The sequence below is a fragment of the Bufo gargarizans genome, chromosome 2 (assembly GCF_014858855.1).
Source record: "Bufo gargarizans isolate SCDJY-AF-19 chromosome 2, ASM1485885v1, whole genome shotgun sequence".
Lineage (NCBI taxonomy): Eukaryota > Metazoa > Chordata > Amphibia > Anura > Bufonidae > Bufo > Bufo gargarizans.
The window spans coordinates 343,528,801-343,544,975 of NC_058081.1; the positions used below are offsets into that span (position 1 = coordinate 343,528,801).

Sequence of the window (16,175 nt, forward strand, 5' to 3'; positions counted from 1 at the left end):
ATACTGGAAGCGTTTTTTGTCTACTCACACTGTATGCCGCCCCGCTCGTCAGTCAAGCCCGCCCATCTCGTCTTGAATGCCTGCCTCCATCTCAGCCATCGGACGAATTCTCGCGCCTGCGCCGTTCACTTCTGTCTTCGGCACAGGCGCAGTGAGTGAAGGCCGCTCTCCTGATGCCGGCTTCCTCGCTGTGACGTAATCGGCACAGGCACAGTGAGGAATCCGGCACCAGGAGCGCATCATTCACTCACTGCGCCTGCGCCGAAGACAGAAGTGAACGGCGCAGGCGCGAGAATTCATCCAATGGCTGAGATGGAGGCAGGCATTCAAGACGAGATGGGCGGGCTTGACGGACGAGCGGGGCGGCATACAGTGTGAGTAGACCGAGCCTCTAGGTGCTGAAAAGACACCCCCATAGCACCTAGAGGCGTAGGAATAAAAGTTAGTTTTTTCATGAAACGGCTCCACACAAAGGTCTGAGAATTGCATGGTTATGGAGATCAGACACTAGCAGATCGCTAGTGTCTGAAAGCTAATTCGGTCAAAAATGAGGTGGTAGAAACCCTTTAAACAAAGTGGTCAAAAATATTTGACATGTGGGAGAGATTTGCTAAAACCTCATCCACGTTTGCTGGTACTGTAATAGAGTTCAAATTTACCATATGCATGTCTGCAATGGCAACTCCACAGTATAGCTATCCTATGTGGGAGTACCCTCCATGTTAAATGCCTACTTGTAGTAATAAAAGAAATGTCCAGGATACAGATTGAGGATCATTTACTGAAGACGCCAGCCTTCGTAAAAACCCTGCTGGAGAAAGATCCAACCAATTTATTTAAAGACGCCCTCCTCTTAATGAATTTGGCACATCTTCTGCTCTCTGCCCAGAACAGAAATCTACACTATCCAAGAGCTGGAGTATATGTCTGGTGTAATGTGCGTCAGATTTCTGGCACACGTTTTTAAATGAGTTGTGCCACGGAGCTCCCGTCTGTGGCCCGCCTCCTACCAACCACACCCCTGGCAAGGGTGTCGGAAAAAGCTAAAAAAGATGTAAATTTAGTTGCAAATTAGCACTTGCGTCAGAATTTGTGACTTTTCTACACCAGAAAACGAGCTTAAAGTTATAGTAAATGACCCCCATTGTCTTTTTTATCTCCACTTTGGCTTCTAGCCCTGCACTATATTCTTTCGGAGAATTCCAGATCTGTTTATACAAGTAAAGTCACTAGTTAATGAGTAATCCATGTATCTGCTGGAAACAAACAGTTGTGCAGACGCTGTCAGAGAGACAGACTCATTTCTACATCTAGATTTCTGAACTTCAGAGGCAAAAAGTATTTATGACGGCAACCAAGTCATACTCCTGTGTTGAAAAGGCAATTTAGGTAAGTAAAGTTGCCTATTTGGGTTTACTGCTTCTTGATGTAGTAGATTTCCCCCCTCATTTTATAGTGAAATATAGATACCATGTCACCTAACAATAACTAATCCACCAATTGTTTCAGAGGTTTCAGATTTTCATTTGCTAGAATTATTGACAATTCCAGCCTACCAAAGTTCTCTGGATCCAGCATAGCTGGATAGTGTGTCATGGTCTCTGGACCTCATTGAGTATAATGGGCACTAGTGGGGATCCAGCTCCTCCCCGTTATAAATGCCGGGATTTGGCTGGACAAAAAACGGTGCAAGCAGCAATTTTTGCCTGTCCGAATTGTAGGATTTATGCCGATGGAGTGGCCAGATCCCCGCTGGTTCCTATGATAGTCAATGTGGTCTAGAGAGCATGTGGATCCAGAGAACTCTGGTAGGGTGTTCTCTGACGGAATTTAGCCTGCTGGATTCCTGTGCCACATGTGTGAAACTAGCCTACCTCTATTCTCATTTCTGGTCTATGCCAAAGTTGTTGTCTATGGCATTATTGGCACTATTGTTACTATTTACCATCTCTATGATGATGACACTGAATGAAGCACCAGTTACTTATTATTATGCCTAATGAAGGCAGATAGCACTTTCAGGGTCATGGCCACACAAGGTAGAATTTCCACAGCAAAACCAAAAGCAAGGGCGCATGGCCGTGCTGTGTTTTGCATTCTGCAAATTGCATATCCGCAACACACGGATGTCGCCCACATGCTTTCCGCAAGTTGGGGAACGGAACCGGCGGCCCATTATAGAAATGCCTATTCTTGTCCGCGATTGCATTTTTTGTGGGGCCACGGGACAGAACATCGGATGCAGACAACACATGGTGTGCTGTCCGCATCTTTTGCAACCACTTGAAATGAATGGCTCCGCACCCGTTCCGCAAAATTGGCAATGAGCCCTGAATCTGTGGCAAAAAGTGCTTTCTTCAGATTCTGGCCTTTGCGTTGCAAAGAGTAAAATCTGTAATGGAAATATGCAGCATAAATCAACCTCCCCAAATTTAAAATAAGCACTGCAGGTCAATTTATGCTGTGGATTTTTTTTTCACAATGTGTGGTTGAGATTTTTCCTGGTGCTGTACAACGCTGAAGATTTGGCAGATCTGCAGCGTATACGATTCATGTTGACTTTACCTAATGATGTCAAATCTGTGATCTAATCTTTAAGTTAGGCCTTATGCACACAACCGTGTCCGTTTTGCAGTCAGCAAATCACAGATCCGCATAAAACGGATACTGTCCATGTGCGGTCCACATTTTTGGTGGACCCATTGACAATGGGTCTGTGATCTGCATTTTGCAGACATATGATATCTTATTGTAGAAAGGACATATGGATGTGGAAGGCACTCGGCTGATCTGTGTCCTTTCTGCATCCGTATGTCAATTTCAAAAAAAGGTAGAACATCCTCTATACTTGTCCCCATAATGCGGATCACGAACTCACTGCAAAATATGCAGATGCAACACATTGATATCAATATGAGCCTATTAAATGCTACCAGATTGCTGTATGTATTGCAGATTTTTGTTTTCTCATATATCGCTGACATATTCTGTAGCGCTTTACAGACATTATCATGCTGTCCCCAATGGGGCTCATCAGCATGTCTTTGGAGTGTGAGAAGGACATAGAAAACTCCATGCAGATGTTGTCCTTGTTTGGAGTCAAACCTAGGATACCATCACTGCAAGGCACCAGCGTTAAACACTGAGCCGCCATGCTGCCAGCCTGGCTGTCCCCTGTCATGGTATGGCAATGAAAGTTGTTTGGCTCAGGCTGAAGGCTTCTTCTATACTGTGCTGTGTGTAGTTTGGTATGGTGTCCTGAAACAATAGTGACGCCTAAATTGACTCTAGATAAACATAGCTTGATGCAATTTGGAGGAATTTTTGTACACATTACTGTTTGAAGTTATCTTTGTCCTGATTGTTGCAGCAGTGAATTTAGCTGGGAGTGAAGCTGCTGCTCTGTGTTCGCGTGTGTGTCTACATGTACTGTACAATGCTGACCTTCAACTCTCCCTTACAATTCTATGCTGGCTAGTTTACTAGGGCTGGGTTATAGAAAAAAGATTCTCAGCTCATTTCATAGAAATTCCCAAACCTATTATTCTCGAATAGAGAAGCCTTACTTCTGTCTGATATTAAGATAGGTGTTTCATACAGTCAAATAATTGATTGTTGCAGTGAATCTTGCCGAATTTATTGAAAGGTGCATACCTCTTAAAGGGGCAATTTCACTACAAGTATTACTAAGCATTTCAAATGAAGCAATTTTGTAATATACAAGCAATAAAAATATTGGTCTTTTTTTTTGTACATTACATTTTCCTTTTTAGTAGTGCCCGCTGCTGCTTATCCTTCTGGTCCACCTTCTCTGCATTCAGGCTAGGTCTACACGATGACATTTGTCGCGCAACATTTTGTTGCACCAATGTCGCGCGACAATTTTTATAATGGCAGTCTATGGTTCGAGATGGATTTTTCTGCGACTGTCGCGTCGCAGTCGCAGCATGTTGCATGTTGCAGTGGGACACTATAGACTGCCATTATAAAAATTGTTGCACGACATTGGTGCAGCAAAATGTTGCAGTGTAGTTGTGCCCTATCTGTCTCGCAACTTATTGTTGCACGACAAATGTCGTTGTGTAGACCAAGCCTTACAGAAGGACTAAGATGTTCAGTACCTTCCCTGCTCCCTTCCTCCTCTCAGTTCTGGCATATTATCCTTATAGAAAAGCAGGTGAAGTGGTCCAGCCACTTTTGATTCATTCATCCCTACTAAAATTATAAAAATATATAGCTCTGTCTCTCTCTAGACAGTGGAGAAGGAAATTGTGCGAGCATTACATACCATATGTATCTCTAAGGGTATATGTGAAGGACAGGGGAGAAAGGGGTAACAAGAGCTTATTGCAATGCATCCTGGGAGATGCAGGAGCTTGATGAATTTCTGTATGTGAAGAGCTGTTACCAAATTTTCACTATTAATACATTCGTCTAAAAATTGTAGGTCACTCCTTCTCGTAATAAACTTTGGCCAAATTTTCAAATTTCGCTAAAAAAGTCACACATTTTTTCACAAATTGAAACTTTTTGATTAGTAAATGTGGGCCATTGTTTTTCCTGCATTCCTCGGAAAAATGCATGTTTTTTTTCTATAGGGTAGAGATAAGCAGAATCACATATGTGGGCGCTTGTTTTCCAAGGAAATAAATGACTGGTTGGGTAATATCCAACCCACCTGAGCCTTACTCCCTTGGTGGGAGAGGTTGTGTGACACCATTATGTTGACCCAAACTCAATATTGTTGAAATTGGAGGTATCAATGGACAAATATCTAATGTGCCTGACTAACCACTTTCATCCTTCATTTGATTTTCTCTAAACACTTGGAAGTGTCTTCATATCAAATAGTTGAAGGCCAACAAATAAAATAATTAATGGTAGAGACAAATAGGAAAAGATCCAACAATGGCACTTTAATTCTACATGCTGATGGATTACAAATGCACCGTATCCTCTTAGTACTCAACCATTCCAAATTCCTCATGCAAATTCTTGTGTAATCAATTGATTTTTCTTGTCATCATTTTCCTCCCACACATGTTAAACATGTTTTCCTGCCAAGAAGAGTGTCTATATACTATATTTCTCCATGATTTGTTTCTTCATTCAGTATCATTCAGTATCTTAAAGATTTCAGACTTTGCCGTTCAATAGATGACACATTAAAACTATACTTGTGCACCATATTTATTAGAACCACTTATAAACATTATGGGGGGAATGTATCCATTTTGGCACAATTTGTGCCTTTAATCTACCTATAAGCAGACCAAATTTGACCTTGACACACTGTATTCCTGGAGATTGCAGAGAACTGAAGATAAAAGTGCAAAGGATTCCCACATTAGGCATAAAAGCTGACAGCCAATGCATTACAATACAGGTTGCATTATAATGCATTGCAGAGGGGATCAGACCCCAGAAGTTGAAGTCCCATAGTGGGACAAAAAACAAAAACGTGTAGAAAAAATAAAATAAAAACTGCTAAAACAATCATTTTTTTGTCACCTTACATCATAAAAAGTGCAGCACCAAGAGATCAAAAAAGCGTATGCCCCCCAAAATAGTACCAATCAAACTGTTACCTCATCCTGCAAAAAATGGGCCTCTATATAAAACTATGGCTCTCAGAATATGGAGACACTAAAACATGATTTTTTTTTTTCAAAAATGCTTTTATTGTGTTAAAAGTGAAAAATAAATAAAAAAGTAGATGTATTAGGTATCGCCGTGTCCATAACAACCAGGTCTATTAAAATATCACATGATCTAACCCCTTAGATGAACACTGTAAAATTTATTAATGAAAACGGTGTAAAAAATGCAATTTTTTGTCACCTTACATTACTAAAAGTGTAATACTAAGCTATCAAAAAGTCATATGCACCCCAAAATAGTACCAATCAAACAGTAATCTCATCCCGCAAAAAATGAGACCCTACCTAAGACAATCGCCCAAAAAATAGAAAAGCTATGGCACTCAAAATATGGAGACACTACAACATGATATTTTTGGTTTAAAAAAATGCATTTATTGTGTAAAACTTTAATAAATAATAAAATAGACATATTAGGTATTGCTGCATCTGTAAAAACCTGCTGTATAAAAATATCACATGACCTAACCCCTCAGGTGAACATCGTAAAAAAGAAAATATAAAAAGTGTGTCAAAAAGGCAATTTTTTATCACCTTACATCACAAAAAGTGTAATACCAAGCGATCAAAAAGTTATATGCACCCTAAAATAGTACCAATCTTTTTTTACATAAACTCATGCGCAATGTGAATAGGCTAAAACAAGGGAAAGTACTCCTTTGCGGAGATTTTATGACTTAATAGGATGGAAGAACTTCCTCCGTCTGTTCCCACAAACCTTTACCTTATAATAACCACACCGACACCTTCTTTCTTTTGGAGAAAATGACCATGACGGCCGAACTTTATTGTTCATATACAATGATAATAATCACAATAATAACAACAGACACTTTAACACAACCTTCAACGTCATGACCCGCTGCACCATAACAAGGATCCTGGAGGGCAACCCAAACAAGCGTCATCTTCCTCAACCGTCTCACCATATACTTCAAGGTTACCCCTGGCCGCACTCACCGACCCAAGAGCACCAAATCCTTGAAGTATCCACGCAACTCCTCCTGTAGGCCTTTTAGCCCAAACAGGAGCCCCATCCTCAGCATTGCCAAACCACATGAGATGCAGGCTCCAACATGTCCCGCATCTCTTAACCATTGTATTGCTCCCCAGGATCCCATATAACTCAGCCCCACAGTAAACACAATCCAAGGAACCCAGCTAAAAAAGAGGGCGGGAGGGTGGGAAACGCGCTTGCTTTTCCTAAGACTGCCTAAGCCCCTCCTATACCCACATCTATATACTGCCCGCGAATCTATCGACCCTCCTCTTCCTCCCTTAAACCGACCCCTAGCCATGATTATCCTTAACCCTTTCCCATCCTGTGGTCTTCCCCCTAAGTCAAGCCGCACTCCATTATGGCTGCGCCTCATTCCGTCGCTCTCATGACTTAATAGGATGGAAGAACTTCCTCCGTCTGTTCCCACAAACCTTTACCTTACAATAACCACACCGACACCTTCTTTCTTTTGGAGAAAATGACCATGACGGCCGAACTTTATTGTTCATATACAATGATAATAATCACAATAATAACAACAGACACTTTAACACAACCTTCAACGTCATGACCCGCTGCACCATAACAAGGATCCTGGAGGGCAACCCAAACAAGCGTCATCTTCCTCAACCGTCTCACCATATACTTCAAGGTTACCCCTGGCCGCACTCACCGACCCAAGAGCACCAAATCCTTGAAGTATCCACGCAACTCCTCCTGTAGGCCTTTTAGCCCAAACAGGAGCCCCATCCTCAGCATTGCCAAACCACATGAGATGCAGGCTCCAACATGTCCCGCATCTCTTAACCATTGTATTGCTCCCCAGGATCCCATATAACTCAGCCACAGAAGACCACAGGTGACACCTCACCTGTGGGCGTCCTGCCACACCCTCAGGGCCGTCTCCAGACCCTCCTGAATGCCCAACGCCCACATGTCCATTCCAACATCATTAAGGTGCACTCCATCCGCTCTCAAGAACTGAGGCGACGCCGCCTCCAATTCCCTATGACGCACCACTATCCCACCTTGCCGACGCACAAACCGTCCAACCTCCTTATTCAGTTTTGCCCGAGCCTTATTAATACGCTCCACCGACCTAGCGAACCGCCAGCTACTCCTCGCCACCACCTCAGACCATACCAACAAAACATCCGGAAAATCCACCAACAGCCGCAACACATCCAGCTTAATATCCCGAATGACGTCACGCGAACGACGTACCCCCAAATCATTTCCACCAACGTGCAAAACCAAAATATCCGGAGGCCGATCCAACTGCACATTCAAATGAAACTCGGGCAAAACCCGCCCCCACAGAAGCCCCCGCAAACCAATCCACCTAATCTGCAGCACATCCGCCGAGAAGCCCAATTGACGTCCATTCCTCCGGACATCCGCTCGCAAGGCCCCCCAATGAACATACGAGTGCCCGAAAATCCAAGCCAAACAAGGCGCCGACCCTGCAATAAAACAAACACAATTAACCACAACCACCAACCAAACAACCCACATCATCCCCACACCCCTCACAACAGATGAGGCCGAATATAAGAACGAAAACAATCAGACTCCCAGCGCCCAATACGCCGAATAACCTCCTCCCCCAGGCCCCACCTGGCCGCCTCAGTCGCAGCCCCAATCCGAAACGAGTGAGAGGCATACTCCATAGCAGGTAAACCTGCGGCCGCCAAACACTTCCGAAAAACAGCGACAAACTGAAAACGCGACAACCGCGAACCATCCCGATGAACCAACAACGTCCCCAAGCCACCGGGCCTAACCGCCAAGAAATCCCTTACACACCGCACAGGACAAAGCAAGGACCCCACCATCGGCCTCAGCCACAACACCACCCCTTTACCCTCCTGATCCGTCTTAGACCTGCGAACATAACACCGCAAAACACCATCCACCTCTACCACGTCCTCCCACAACAAACCCCCGTCGCCCCTGCGACTAGCCGCCACCAATTCCGATATGCGAAAAGCCCCAAAAAAGGCCAACGTAAACGCCGCCCTAAACAAACACACCTCGAACTCCGACTCACAAATCGACCCCGCCGCAGTCCACAGCATTTGCAACAGCGCCAAGGACACCGGCCTACGGGTGTCCCTCCGCACCCGTCCCCGACGATAACCCTTCAAAGCCTGCCGCACCATAAAACACCGAGACACATCAGCGATGCCCCGCAACCGCAACCAAAACGCCACCGCCGCCACCCTCTTTGACGCCACCGAAAAGGACAGACCATCAGCATAACACGTGCCCACCCAGAACACCAACAACGCCCTAAAGTCCTCCAACGAGCTACAACCACCCACCTGCTCCATCAAAGCCTCCCACAACGACCACACAGAAGAGTAAGCCGCCCACGTACCGCTACTAATCGACCTCCTAATCAAGTCCGCTGAAACCCCAAGGCCACGCTCCAGAGCCACTGGGGACAGGGCAACCCTCGGACCTCGGCACCCGGCGCCAGACCTCGAAAACGCTCCCACTGAAATCGAGAAAGGGAATCAGCAAGTGAGTTATCAACACCCGGAACATGAACTGCAACAAAACAGGCATTCAACTGCAACCCCCGTAACACCAGATGCCGCAGTAGATTCAACACCGGCGGCGAGTTGGCGGACTGACTGTTGATCGCCTGAACAACACCCATATTGTCGCAGTAAAAGCGCACCCGCCGATTCCTAAGCCAGTCCCCCCACAATTCAGTAGCCAGAACAATCGGAAAAAGCTCCAACAAAACCAAATTGGAAAGAAAACCAGCCCGTTCCCACTCCACCGGCCACGCCCCTGCACTCCACTGCCCCCTGCAAAAAACACCGTAACCACACGAACCAGACGCATCCGAAAACAAGTCCAAATCCACATTACTAACCCCCGCATCCATCCACACAGACCTGCCATTGTAAGTCGTCAAAAAGGACTCCCATACCGCCAGATCATCCTTCACAGTCCCCGGCAACCGCAAATAATGAAAAGGCACAGTAACACCCGCAGTCGCCAGAGCCAAACGACGGCAAAAAACCCGCCCCATCGGCAAAATGCGACAGGCAAAATTCAACTTACCCAAAACCGACTGAACCCGCTTGAGCTGAACCTTCCTAGCCCGCCTCAAAAACGCCACCTCCTGCAACAGATCCAACACCTTGTCGCCAGGCAGACGACATTCCATAGCCAAACTATCGATCTCAATCCCCAAAAACTTAATGACAGTGGACGGGCCTTCCGTCTTATCCACGGCCAACGGCACGCCAAAACGCGCCGCCACCCGCTCCATAGTATGCAGCAAGACAGCACATACCCTGGACCCGGCCGGGCCCAAAAACAAGAAATCATCCATGTAGTGCAAAACAGAGCTCCACCCCGCCTCCTGCTTTACCACCCACTCAAGAAAACAACTAAACGACTCAAACAAAGAGCACGAGATCGAACACCCCATGGGCAAACAACAATCCACATAAAAACAACCATCCCACCGAAAACCAAGCAGATGGAAACTATCCGGGTGAATGGGCAGCAACCGAAAAGCCGCCTCGATATCAGTTTTAGCAAGCAGAGCGCCGTGCCCAAAACGCCGCACCCAACGCACCGCCTCGTCAAAAGACGTGTATGACACCGAGCACAACTCCTCCGCTATACCATCGTTCACCGACCCACCCACCGGAAAAGACAAGTGGTGAATGAGCCGGAATTTATTGGGCTCCTTCTTAGGGACCAAACCCAAAGGAGAAACCCACAAATCCGGCAAAGGAGACTCCGCAAAGGGGCCAACAACCCTACCGGCCGCAACCTCCTTCCCAATCTTCTCCCCTACCACTGCAGGAAAACGCAAAGCCGAAGACAAATTCCGGGGAGCAACCTGAGCCCCGACCAAACCACAAGGAATAACAAATCCCACAGTAAACCCCTCCAACAACAACCGAGCCGCCTCCCTATTTGGGTACGTCCTTAAATACGGCTCCATCTCTCCCACCCTCACCGGCGTCACCCCTTTTCTGCACAATCTCGGATCGCTTACCCTTCCCCCGCCTCCTGCTTCACCACCCACTCAAGAAAACAACTAAACGACTCAAACAAAGAGCACGAGATCGAACACCCCATGGGCAAACAACAATCCACATAAAAACAACCATCCCACCGAAAACCAAGCAGATGGAAACTATCCGGGTGAATGGGCAGCAACCGAAAAGCCGCCTCGATATCAGTTTTAGCAAGCAGAGCGCCGTGCCCAAAACGCCGCACCCAACGCACCGCCTCGTCAAAAGACGTGTATGACACCGAGCACAACTCCTCCGCTATACCATCGTTCACCGACCCACCCACCGGAAAAGACAAGTGGTGAATGAGCCGGAATTTATTGGGCTCCTTCTTAGGGACCAAACCCAAAGGAGAAACCCACAAATCCGGCAAAGGAGACTCCGCAAAGGGGCCAACAACCCTACCGGCCGCAACCTCCTTCCCAATCTTCTCCCCTACCACTGCAGGAAAACGCAAAGCCGAAGACAAATTCCGGGGAGCAACCTGAGCCCCGACCAAACCACAAGGAATAACAAATCCCACAGTAAACCCCTCCAACAACAACCGAGCCGCCTCCCTATTTGGGTACGTCCTTAAATACGGCTCCATCTCTCCCACCCTCACCGGCGTCACCCCTTTTCTGCACAATCTCGGATCCCTTACCCTTCCCCCGCCTCCTGCTTCACCACCCACTCAAGAAAACAACTAAACGACTCAAACAAAGAGCACGAGATCGAACACCCCATGGGCAAACAACAATCCACATAAAAACAACCATCCCACTGAAAACCAAGCAGATGGAAACTATCCGGGTGAATGGGCAGCAACCGAAAAGCCGCCTCGATATCAGTTTTAGCAAGCAGAGCGCCGTGCCCAAAACGCCGCACCCAACGCACCGCCTCGTCAAAAGACGTGTATGACACCGAGCACAACTCCTCCGCTATACCATCGTTCACCGACCCACCCACCGGAAAAGACAAGTGGTGAATGAGCCGGAATTTATTGGGCTCCTTCTTAGGGACCAAACCCAAAGGAGAAACCCACAAATCCGGCAAAGGAGACTCCGCAAAGGGGCCAACAACCCTACCGGCCGCAACCTCCTTCCCAATCTTCTCCCCTACCACTGCAGGAAAACGCAAAGCCGAAGACAAATTCCGGGGAGCAACCTGAGCCCCGACCAAACCACAAGGAATAACAAATCCCACAGTAAACCCCTCCAACAACAACCGAGCCGCCTCCCTATTTGGGTACGTCCTTAAATACGGCTCCATCTCTCCCACCCTCACCGGCGTCACCCCTTTTCTGCACAATCTTGGATCCCTTACCCTTCCCCCGCCGGAAGCACCGAGACAGGCTATGGGCCCCGCCGCAACCGGAGCACTCATGCTTATACCTGCAGTCGGACAAAAACCGGCAATGTCCCTCGTTGAACTGCCAACAACAACCCTTCCTAGCCCCCCCTGGAGGCTCCGCAGCCGAGGCACCCCCGGCCGCTCCACGAAAGGGCTGAGACCCCCCCCGGGGCGCCGCAATCAACCGCATCCAGAGACCAATATCCTTATGGTCCCAACGAATGCTGGGCCTGACCGCCTTCCGCTGCCGGAACTGCTCGTCATACCGCAGCCACGCCACACCCCCATACGTCCGATGAGCCTCCCCCACCGCATCCATATAGCAAAAAAGAGCCGAGCAGTGCTCAGGCGCCTTTTCCCCCACCACGCTAGCCAAAATCGCAAAGGCCTGCAGCCAATTCTGAAAAGTCCGCGGAATCAACCGATACCGCCTCCTTTCCTCCTCCTCCTTCTTACTCTCATCCGGCTTACCCCTGTCCAAGTTAAATTTCTCCAACGGAAGCAAGGAAAAAATCTCCACATATTCATCCCTCCATATCTTCTCCCTGACCTCCTGCTTCAAATGAGCCCCCAGCGGCCCCTCAAAACACACGTAAATCTCGCCTTTCGCAGCATCCGCCAACCTAACACCGTCGCCCACATCGCCCCTAGGCCCAGCCGCCACTCCGGAACCCGAGGCCACCACACCAGCCCCTGCGCCCACGTCACCCGCTCCCGACACACCCCGCGCCGCCCCTGGAACCAGCGCCACCTCCGGAGCAGAAGACCACACCGCCACCGGCGACCCAGCAGAACCCGGACCCAACCGAGACAGCAACGCAAGCATACCAGACAACACATCCCGCACCAACACCTCAGAACCCCCCCCAGCATGCACTACATCACCCCCAACAGGAACCGGACACGAAGATCTCTCACCTGGCCGTCCCCGGAAAGAACCACCGGCAGCCGCAAGCGTTCCTCCTGGCACCACCGACGGGACGTCACTCCTGGATGGCTCAGCGTCTCCCCCGGAGGAGCCGGACAGACCGCCAGCCGCAGATCCGTCTCCCGGGTCCACTTCACCGTCCTCCAGCGGCGACGACTCCCCCTCGGACTCAGCGCGCAGGAACCGGACATCCTCAACGCCCGTCGCAGCAGAGGCCCCCGCACCTGGCCGCAGATCCCTCTCCAATGCCAAATCCGGACTTCCAAGCTCCACAGCAGGGAAACTGTGAGCTGCAGTACCCCGGCCACCACCAGAGGGCGCTGTCCCCTCAACAGTCCTGGGCAAGGTGCTATGACGCCGACCCACCACTAGAGGTCGCGCCGCACTCCTCACCACAGCAGCAGAAGGACTCTGAGCCACGCTCCCTCCGCGATGAAGCCGCCGGTCAGAGGACCCCGACCGCGGCGCCTGCGACACGTCCCCGCCGACACCCTCAAGGCCCAGGCCAGCCGCAGACCCAGCCGTTCCGTCCCCGCCGACAGCAGGTAAGTCGTGACCCCGCGCCGCCCGCGGCCCCTCCAGCGGCGAGGCAGCCGCACTCCTCCTCTCACTCACCCTTGGAGACCGGGAGGCGGAACCCGGACCGGACCGTCCTTCCCCCGCCAGCCGACCGCATCGCGCCGCATTCCTCCCGCTGCGCCTGGGGACCGCATCAGCCCTCACAGACCGCAGTGGAGGGTGCCTTGAAGGACTCCGGACCCGCTGGCGCACACGCGGTGTAGGCTCGGGGCTCAGGCGCTCCGGAGGGACCGACCGCCTAGCCCGGGCAGGCCGCACAGCTACATCCGACACAGGAGGGGGGTTCAGGGCAGCGAGCACAGACTCCTGCAGACGCGCAGCACCGTGCACCTGCACCGCAGCCCTAACCGCAGCCATCAACTCCTCCAGCGAAGACATCCTAAAACGCGCTTGCTTTTCCTAAGACTGCCTAAGCCCCTCCTATACCCACATCTATATACTGCCCGCGAATCTATCAACCCTCCTCTTCCTCCCTTAAACCGACCCCTAGCCATGATTATCCTTAACCCTTTCCCATCCTGCGGTCTTCCCCCTAAGTCAAGCCGCACTCCATTATGGCTGCGCCTCATTCCGTCGCTCTCAACACCGTTCTACAGCCCACCATTGACTCTACAACCTCTACGAGGCGATCAGATGCAGGAGTTGCTTCCTTCTTGCACGCTGAGGGCCTTACAGATGTGTGGAGAGCTCAACACAGCCTCGAAAGAGATTTTACCTTTTTTTCCCCTATACACGTGTCTTATTCCCGAATAGACATGTTTATGGTGGATCACTTCTTTCTGCTTCATACACTTTCTATGGACATCGGCCTTATTAAATGGTCAGACCATGCTCCGATCACTATCACCCTTGAAGAGCAGTTTCAATCATCAAGACCCCCTATCTGGAGGAATAACACATTTCTCTATAATAATTCAAAGCATGTGTTGGAACTGACTGCACAATTGAATGAATACTTTCTATTTAATTACGGCTCAGTTTTGAACAAATTTATCCTGTGGCAAGCCCACAAAGCGTTTATGAGGGGGTCTTTGATTAAACTGAACTCCACGGTTAAGAAACTCAGGGAGAGAGATATTACACAAACACTAGAGCACATTGCTGAGTTAGAGGCCATAAACAAACCCGCCCCGACCCCTCAGTGTTCCAATGAACTTAGAGTGGCACGGAATAAGCTTAGTGGCTTACTTCTCGAAAACTACCACAGATCCCTCCTAAGGCTACACTCTAAGTACTACTCTCAGGGTAACAAAGCAGGCAGACTCTTAGCACAACAACTGAAAGCTCAACAGTCAAAATCTAAAATACCCCATTTGATTCATTCCTCGACTAAGGCAAAACTGACAGACCCCCGTGATATAGCCAATCAATTTAAACTATATTACCAATCGCTTTATAACTTGAAAGATGACATCCCTCTATCAGAGAATTACTCTGCCTTAGTAGCAAACTTCCTTTCACAGGCGTCCCTCCCCACTCTCACTCAGCCACAATTACAGTCCCTTAACACGCCGATTTCGCTCACAGAAATTAAAAAGGTAATTGCGTCTCTACCTCTGGGCAAATCCCCAGGACCTGATGGGCTTTCTAATGAATACTTCCGCCAATTTCATCCTGTTCTTGCTCCCTATATGCTCGAGCTGTTTAATGCAGTACAGGAGGGGCACTCTTTCCCCCCCAGACATGTTGGAAGCATTAATAGTCACCATCCCGAAACCGGGTAAGGCGCCAGACACTCCCCAGAATTTCCGTCCTATCTCACTGCTTAATTCTGACATAAAATTTTTTGCCAAGATTGTTGCCAACAGATTAACTCCACTCCATCCCATCCTGACCCGACTGGTTTTGTGACTGGCCGACAAGCTTCTGATTACACTAGGCGGATTGTAGACTTAACTACGCCGAGGTGCATGATTTCCCAATGCTGGCGATTACACTGGATGCCGAAAAAGCGTTTGATCGCTTGCATTGGGATTATGCATTCTCTGCTCTCCGCCACATGGGCTTCTCAGGTCAAATACTGCAGGCTATCAATAGTTTATACTCCTCTCCTTCGGCAAAGGTCTGGGTTAATGGCGTAGTGTCGGATCCCTTTGAAATTACCAACGGTTCCAGGCAGGGTTGCCCCTTATCACCTTTACTGTTTGTTTTGGCTCTGGAACCCTTGGCACAAACTATAAGGAACTCACCTTTGTTAACGGGAGTGGAAATAGGAGGAAGGTCCCACAAAATCGCACTCTACGCGGATGATATCATTCTCACACTAACTGACCCCTGCAACTCTTTAGACGCCGCCCTTAAAATTATTTTGCACTGTGGATCCCTCTCCTACTATAAAATCAATAATACCAAATCCCAGGCTCTCCCCATCAATATTCCACAGGCAGTAGTAGCCTCTATGAAATCCTCCCATGACCTGGATTGGCAATCATCAGAACTCCCATACCTAGGAGTTAAGATTACTTCGCCCTGCTCCTTACTTTACAGTAGAAACTACCACCCCCTTCTAGACACCATGTTGAGAGACTTTAGCAGTTTTTCTATGAAAACAATATCCTGGGTGGGTAGAGTGGCATCTTTTCAAATGATGACCCTTCCTAGCTTATCTATATATTTAGGGCCCTCCC

General features: G+C 48.6%; 1 protein-coding gene across 1 annotated transcript in view; it reads left to right on the top strand.

Annotated features, from left to right (window-relative positions):
* The first annotated feature begins 1,316 nt into the window (after nt 1-1,316).
* Nucleotides 1,317-16,175, top strand: part of NR1H4 (nuclear receptor subfamily 1 group H member 4) — a 113,069-nt gene continuing 98,210 nt past the window's right edge. The window contains exon 1 of the mRNA XM_044280638.1: nt 1,317-1,389. The gene's annotated coding sequence lies outside the window, so the exon portion shown is untranslated. The remainder of the gene's footprint in view (nt 1,390-16,175) is intronic.